General features: G+C 37.4%; 1 protein-coding gene across 1 annotated transcript in view; it reads right to left on the reverse strand.

Moving 5' to 3' along the window:
• Positions 1 to 1,692: 1,692 nt before the first annotated feature.
• Positions 1,693 to 7,795, reverse strand: part of SCAF8 (SR-related CTD associated factor 8) — a 68,197-nt gene continuing 62,094 nt past the window's right edge. The window contains 1 exon segment of the mRNA XM_005420118.3: positions 1,693 to 2,853. The gene's annotated coding sequence lies outside the window, so the exon portion shown is untranslated.

Here is a 7,795-nt window from a genome sequence, read left to right on the forward strand (position 1 = left end):
CAATCACTCCTTCAACAGATGGGCAACAGTCACCCATCTTGTCAGAAAAAGTCAGAAAAGTTCACTGAACGGGACAGTCAGACTTCAGCAGCCTCCTGTACAGACAAAAAGCCATTTCTCCAAAATAAGGTCCTGCTCTTGGGGCAATTAATTCTTGTCATTCATATTCAAATGGTGCCATGGTCAAGCTCAAGCATGTACAGTATTGGTGGGTCCAGCTGTCCACATACTGAACATAAACCTGATTAACAGTTCAGGCTCTGCAAGCAGAGCGGGCTTGTGCTGCCCTCTTACTGTTACGGCCCACAGCTTTCACTTCTGTTTTTCTGAAAACATTTTGATATTCAGAATAATTTGAATGGCAAGAATATATCCCTTTTGTGGCATTGTATTTTTCTGGTATCACAAATACTGTCACTGCACAATTAGTTTTAAAGACACCATTAATATTACTTTCTAAGGATTTTCCAGTGCTTTATTTTCCTTGTGGTGTTACTGAATCAAGGAACACATTTTAGCCATAGGGAAGAAATATCCTGAAACAGAAAGTTTAGGTAATAAGATCAGTTAATTCACAGAGGCACCTGAGGACGTGCATGCTCTATCAGCGTAAGCCAACCTAAAACTAAACTGCTGATTAAAAGGTGTTCCTTCCCACCCTCTCCCTGGTGTCAGAGCTGGCACATGAGCTAAACTCTTACACAAGGATGTTTTCAGTCACACCAGGAAGCCTCTTAGGTGTGGAGCTCTTTGAGGGAGGTCGTGGGAAGCTGTGAGCAGGGCAGAAGGTGAGCAGGAGCTCAGCTTTAGATTAGCTGAAATTTATCAGCAGCTCTGAGATGTTGCTGTCTGCTCCTATTTTATTTTTATTTTAAACACATAAAACCAGTGTTTAAATGCACTGGTATGGATGCCACTGCAGTAAGCACTCCACCATTCACATGCAGCTACATACAGGAGAATAGTGATGACCAACTAAAAGATTTTGAAAGTCAGAGGTGTTCTGTTGATAGGAATTCAGATATTTGCTATGAGCTAACCATAGTGGAACAAACATTTGTTTGTTGACAAACCAAATGCAGCATGGCTAAGATAGCCTTGTCAGGACCACATTTATTTTTGAAATGCCATGAGCAGTTTTTGCTCACACAAACTTCATTCACACAAACTTCATTGCTACATGAAGAACATTTTTATAATTTAAAATTTTGTCTTTGGAGAAGAAAATAAGAAGGAGGAAGTAAAAAGAATCTGATTGGCTTTTGAACTGTGCTGTACAGCACAGCTGTGTGTTCAGCACAATAGATCACACACAGCAAATCAAAGCCAGCTTAGATTCAACTTTTCTGCAGCTGCTTCCTCCAGTACCTTTGCAGGATTACCAATTAATAGAGACCAGATGCCAAATACTTGAGCATGTCCTTAAATCAAGGATGCAAAGAGACTGATGTCCTTATTGTCCTGGGGATTCATTTGCAAATTGAATTTAAGCATCTCTTTTGATTTGTTAACTTTTTGTATCTGCCCTCTAATCTGTTGTAATAATAATACAAAGGAGAATGAGGTTCAACCACACAAATACATTCCTTCCTAAAAATATTGCCAAATCTTCTAGGCACAGCAATGAGCAGGACTCCAATTAAAGACTTGCAGATACAACATAAAAATAGAGAAAATGCTGAGAAAAAAAAATTTTGAATTTAGATCTTTATTATACAGGCCCAAAGCTGTGGTCACCATGCAGTTACACTGTAATGGGAATGATTTTGCTGAAAGGCTCTCACTAAACAAACGTAAAGAGACCACAGACTACAGCATTCCAAATAACTGACACTTTAATTTTTGAAAGAGCAAAAATAAATAAAGGAATGGCAAGTATGTCCTTTTCACATATGTTGGAGCATATACATATTCCTTCTTTTCTATAGCTATTCAAGAGACAAAATTAGCAAATTCTGCCCAAAAACACAGACCTTTTGTGTGATGGCTCAGCTAATTTTTAGCTGTTTCTCTCTCCTTGGATATTACATCAAACACACATTTAGATAGGTGCATATGCCAAAAGAAGAAATGCAACGTGGGGGGTTTTGTATTTAATTTCTACTTCCTGCCTTTTCCTTCTCCTTTTACGAGAAGTAATGGGAAGTAATTGGAGACATCCTGTCAAATAAAAGCCCTAGAAGTTTTCCTTTCTAGTTTTTCATTATAATCTCATAATTTAAGGATTAATCACAAATTTTAAAAGGTTGAGGTGTCTTACAAGGCATTCATCATCTCTGGAATACAGATAGCCACAGTGAAGAGCTGCACATAGACTGCACACATAGTGTTATCTAAAAGTGGTTATCTTTAAAAAACCAAAACTTTTAAAAAAATCTGTAGATCAAAACAGAGCATGTCTTATTCCCCACAGGATTTTCTTGCCACCTGTTCTTCAATTATTTGCACTAGGAGATGCTACAAATTATATTAGTTACAATATACAGTCCACTGTCATCTTCTGGTCCAGCAGAAGAACCTGTCTCTTCGATGGATGCAAAACTGTTCATCTGAGCAGATCATCCTCAACAGCACAAATATGGTCTAGAAACTCATAGAGTTTATTGTTTTAATTTATAAAATTAAACCTGCCCCAGACAGGTAATACTGGTGTGTAATATTGCCATCCCTGGGTTCTGTCAAGAAGGGGGTACTGAGGTGCTCAGAGCCGTCTCAGAGCGCAGCGCTGGGATCCTTCTGGCACTCCAGACCCAAGGTCGATGGGATGTGATGCGTGCTAGAACTGGGAGCACTTCTCACTTAGCTCTGCAGAGCCCGGGACATGGTAAGCTGCCAGAACTTCCTTCATCTTGCCTGTTGACAAAAGGAACAATAACTAGTCATCACTGGTTGCTGGAGTTTAATTCCAATGTTTAAAAAGTCTTATAAATGAGACTTTTTGTTTTTTCAGCCATGCAATAGTAAATGCTTCACTAAGAAAAGATTCGGGATAAAGTTTACAGTCTCTCTGTTAGCCACACAATGCTTATGAGGGAGAAAGGCCTTATACTGTATGGTTCCTAAAACGTTATCCAGGACCAAACATGCCATTATCTAAAATATAAACGTCCAGTAGCTTAGTACTTTTAAAATGTCAGTATAATATTATCCTTGTAAAAATTATTTTTTCATAGCAGATTTTCTGGATTAAAGTCCTGTATTGTTTCTCTCACACACTGTACACAAGATACAGAGTAAAGGATTAACAAACAATGAGCAAGAATCCAACAGGTTAATAAGTGGCTTATATGAGTTTGTTGTAGAACTACCTCTAATACATATTGGTCATACCATTATGTAATGGTAACAACTATAAAAGCTTCATAAATGACTCACTGAATGGGCTTCACAGAACTAAGGGTCAAAACAGACCTCTACATTATCTATTCTGATTTTCTGGTAATTACAAATTTTTTAGATCGTCCTCAGTGAAGTTCAAAGAAAATCAAACTTTTAGTATCACAGACTAAGATAAGAAAAACTAAGAATACACCTCCAATATATATTTGTTGCAGAAAATGTAAGAGAGGCAGAGGTAACTCTGGAAGGTGATTATCCCACTCCCTCGGTAACCTCAAGAAGGTGTCCATCTTTTTCCATGGACTGTGAGTAGGTTGAAGGCCAAAATGTCTTACGAATACGAATGCATTATATCCTACCACAGACATTTGACTATGTTCACATAGATATTTCACAAAGACCACTCACAAAGCCATCAGACCCTAGCAATTTTCAGTCAGTACTGACATGGGCAGAATGATAAGAAGTATAATTGCTTCAATCTAAGGTAAGTACAAAAGTCATGTAATGAATTCCAGAACCAGCGCTAAGTTTTTGGTTACATACCCTGCAATTTTCTGGAGCTACACAAAACACTTATTTTATGTATAATTATTATTCTTATAATTATCACATAAATAGAAATCACTAAAGGAATTGAAGTAGCAGGTGATGTGAGAGATCTCTTTGCTCATCCCTGACCAACGCAATGCCTGCTGATGTTTGTCTAACCAATTTTAACCATCAGCATACTTTATCTTTACTTTGTCATTTTCCACAGCCTTGCTTCCAAAATACTTGTTTTGCTCTATGAATTTATTAACTGTACATTCTAAGCTTTCATCCAAGCCACCAGTGAGAATACTGAATATTACTGGAACAAGGAGAAAACACTTGAAAAACTCAACTAAATGGAGTATCATTGAGAACTATTCTTTGTATGTGGTTTCCAAATAATTTATGCACTCACGTAATATAATTTATTCTAGCCCAGTTTCCCTAGCACACAAGAATAGTAACAACTGAAATATTTTACCATACAGTCTTGTTTAAATAAAGCTGCTAATACAAGCAAACATATTTCAAGAAGAACTATATAGACTTTGAAAATAGAAAAATAGAACCATTATGGAAAGAAGATTTCAAGCGATAACACAGTCTTCCTAGCAATTGATTTCATATCTATATGGCATCTATATGGCTACTTTTATGAACTATGTGCTTTATTGAAATATTGTTCAATTTAGACTAATGGAATTGTTTCACAGCCTTTTAAAATTGAATTTTGTTCAATGAAACATTCCACTGAGAAAATAACAAACACATACCACTACAGTTTAGAAACAAATCGTTGCATAACTTCACAAAACTCTAGACCACAAAATTACTGTTTATCTTGCAAAAGATATCTTAATCAGAAATATACTGAAAAAGACTGCTGAGACCAACAGGACCAGTCATATTGAGCTTTGCAGAGAAAATGTTATCATTACAAGACAATTTCACAAATACAGGAGGCACAGATCACTCTTCTTAACATAATTTGGATTATTAGCAGACCTCTTCTACTTTTCACTCTATGATATATTTTGTTTGTGCCATCTGTGCTACTCAGAAATGTGAAATAACTTGCTCTCCAAGGTGGAAATAGTCCCCAGCTCCTTCTGGACTGGAGGAACTGGAGGCCAGCAGAAGCTGAAATACAACACAAAGCCCACCATCAATTAACACAAAATTTGATTTGATATTTAGGGATATATCCCACTGGATTTCCAGTGAAAGAAAAGTGAGACTGACTTCCTCTGAAAAATATGTGGTGACAGAGAGACAGCAGCATAAAGAGTACACACAAACACTTCCAGCTTTCTCCAGTGGAAAATAAGGAAAGAGGATAAAGGACAGGTGAGCCAACCTGACTGCTCATGATATACAGCCTGCTGTCTGACTGCCAAGGCAGAGAGGAAATCCCACAAAAAACCTGTTTTTTACAGGAAGTCAAAAGTCCTGAAAATGAGACAAAGCAGATGTCTGGTCCTTACTGAGAACAGTTCTAGGGGTTATAAATAACAGAGATTTAGGGGATTTTTATCAAGAATTTTAGACATACAGATACCAGAATTACTTTTGTCTTTTTGTCAAAAGGGCTAGGATCTCTGAGTCAAGACTTTGCTAACAGTGAAAGAGAAATAGAGACAAACTGTTCAGTCATAAGCATTACTGAAAGTCCAGGCAGCAGCTTGCTCAGGGCCAGAAGAGCTGATAGCTTGTTGACATGGAGATTTGTGTCATGGTGACTACTGTCTTAAAAGATCATAATTGTTCTCTTTGCAATCCATGGCAAGCAAAAATGTCCAACCAGAGTTATCTGGAGCCAGTCAGTGATGGCAGGAGAATTTGTGCCATGCTTGCCTGAGTGCCTAACACAAGTGGCAGGAGCAGTCATGAGAGGTGTGTGGGTGTGTGACTCGCACTGCACAGCGCTCACAGTGCTGCAGAGACAGAGCAGTCAGCTCTGCAGTGTAGATGTACTGCAAGAGTAAAGTGAGATGAGTCCCACGCCTTCTTTTCAAAAGGAGAAACAGGAGTCTGTTTTTAAACAGTGCAATGTTCATGTGTTGGCTGACAGGGGGAAAAGTAGTAACACTCACTGTAATTAAGACTGCAGTTATCAAATAAGAGATTAATAGAAAGTGCAAAATTTCCTCATTTTAGCAAGCAGCATAGAGTTTACATAATTTAACTGACTTTAAGTTTCAGTGAAAGTTTGTGGTGAAAGACTAGATTACTGATAATGACATACCTCAATCTGTTTGTTCCTTGAGGTCAAATGTCTGAAGCTTTACACTATGGGAATGCTAATCAATCCAATACTTGAATTAAATTATGAAGCCCTTGTCCCTGATGTTAGAGAAGCCTCTATCAAGATAATAATAACATTTGGAATGTCATATGATATTTTGTGTATATTGTGCTGTCATTTATGAAGAGGCAGTCATTTATGAAACTTGAAAATTATCAGTGTTTTCTATGACTCAGCCTAAGGAGTATTAGGGGAAGAAATTGCAGTAATGTTCAATATTTGAACTGCTATGTTATTTCTGTATCTGGATACAAAAAGATTCTTATAATTAATTTTTAAACAAATTAAAGGGCAAATACTAAGTGTTAGAATATACCTTTGAGTCTTGATATCATCAAGTCACTTGGGATCTAAGACTAAAGTGAAGTTACAGTGTGCTAAATTTAAACTATACTTAATTACAATGGTTAACAAAGTCTCTAAAACTCTAGAGAATTTATTTAGAAGTGTATTTTAAAATTAACAAGAATTTTCTAGTTTAATAACCACATGAATCTGCTTTAAAAAGCAGAGTATGCTTTAAACATAAACAGTGTATAATTTAAAACAATTTCTAACCATTCGAAAAAAATCCTACCTAACACAATTTAAAAATCTGAAGGGCTTTGAAAGTTTTCTGCACTGTATATGGTGGTGTATGTAATATCAGTTAGAAATGAACAGTCCAGTGGCACACTGTATTCTGTAGGTAAGACCTGATTAGGGTAGCAAGTGATAATCCAGTTGCCAATCCTCCAAAATCCAGGCTGGCTTTTATGGGAGTGGGTGAGTTCTGGGCTGAGGGAAGAATTTCACAGCCTTGAAGCAGTTTCCCTGGTGTGTGACTGAAGATGCTTGTACTGCACTGCCAAGACAACAACTGTAGCCCCCTCCGGCCTCTTTACTTTCTTCCCTTCCTTTCAGGTAATCTATGTCTGGTGTTTTTCACTCCATATGTATCTTCTGTCAGCAAGAATTCAGTAATCTGAACTATATCATTCTTACAGCTGTGCAAACTTTGGCAATTCAGTCCCTGGCTTTATCTAATCCAGTGTTATCAGCTCCAGAGAGTGAGCTCCACAATGTGATGTTTTTCTGTAAAGCTTCTCCTTCTGAAGAGAGTTGTTCCTGCATGAATAGGAGTTTTCATATTTTAATTCATTTTTCTATGCTCATAGATGAAAAGGTGAAAAAATGTGATTTTTATGTGCTGATAGGCTCAAAAGAATCTGAGAAAAGAAGAAGATGAAAGGGATTTCTAAAGCCTTTATTTTAAGATTACACTATTTTAAAGCCAGTCTCATAACCTTGGAAGGCACAATTTTTGACCATTTCGCATTTGCATGACAAGAAACATCCAAATACACTGTCCTCCAGCTCTGCCGGCTGACGCAGTTATCCTGCTCTGCCTTGCCATGATGGAGAGAAAGATTTAAGTTTGTTTGGGGGTATGCCTACACACTTTCATGACTGAAACTTGATCATGAGCCAACTCTTGACATACTTGCTAGAGCACTTCATCTACATTCAAGCCAAACAGTGTTCATTGGTGTGGCTATGGAATGGCAGATGGTGTGAGCTGGAAACTGCAAACAACACTTCAAGGTGTTAATGAAGAACAGCCTTAATCTCTCCGCA

This window comes from Geospiza fortis, unplaced genomic scaffold, assembly GCF_000277835.1.
Source record: "Geospiza fortis unplaced genomic scaffold, GeoFor_1.0 scaffold162, whole genome shotgun sequence".
Classification (NCBI taxonomy): domain Eukaryota; kingdom Metazoa; phylum Chordata; class Aves; order Passeriformes; family Thraupidae; genus Geospiza; species Geospiza fortis.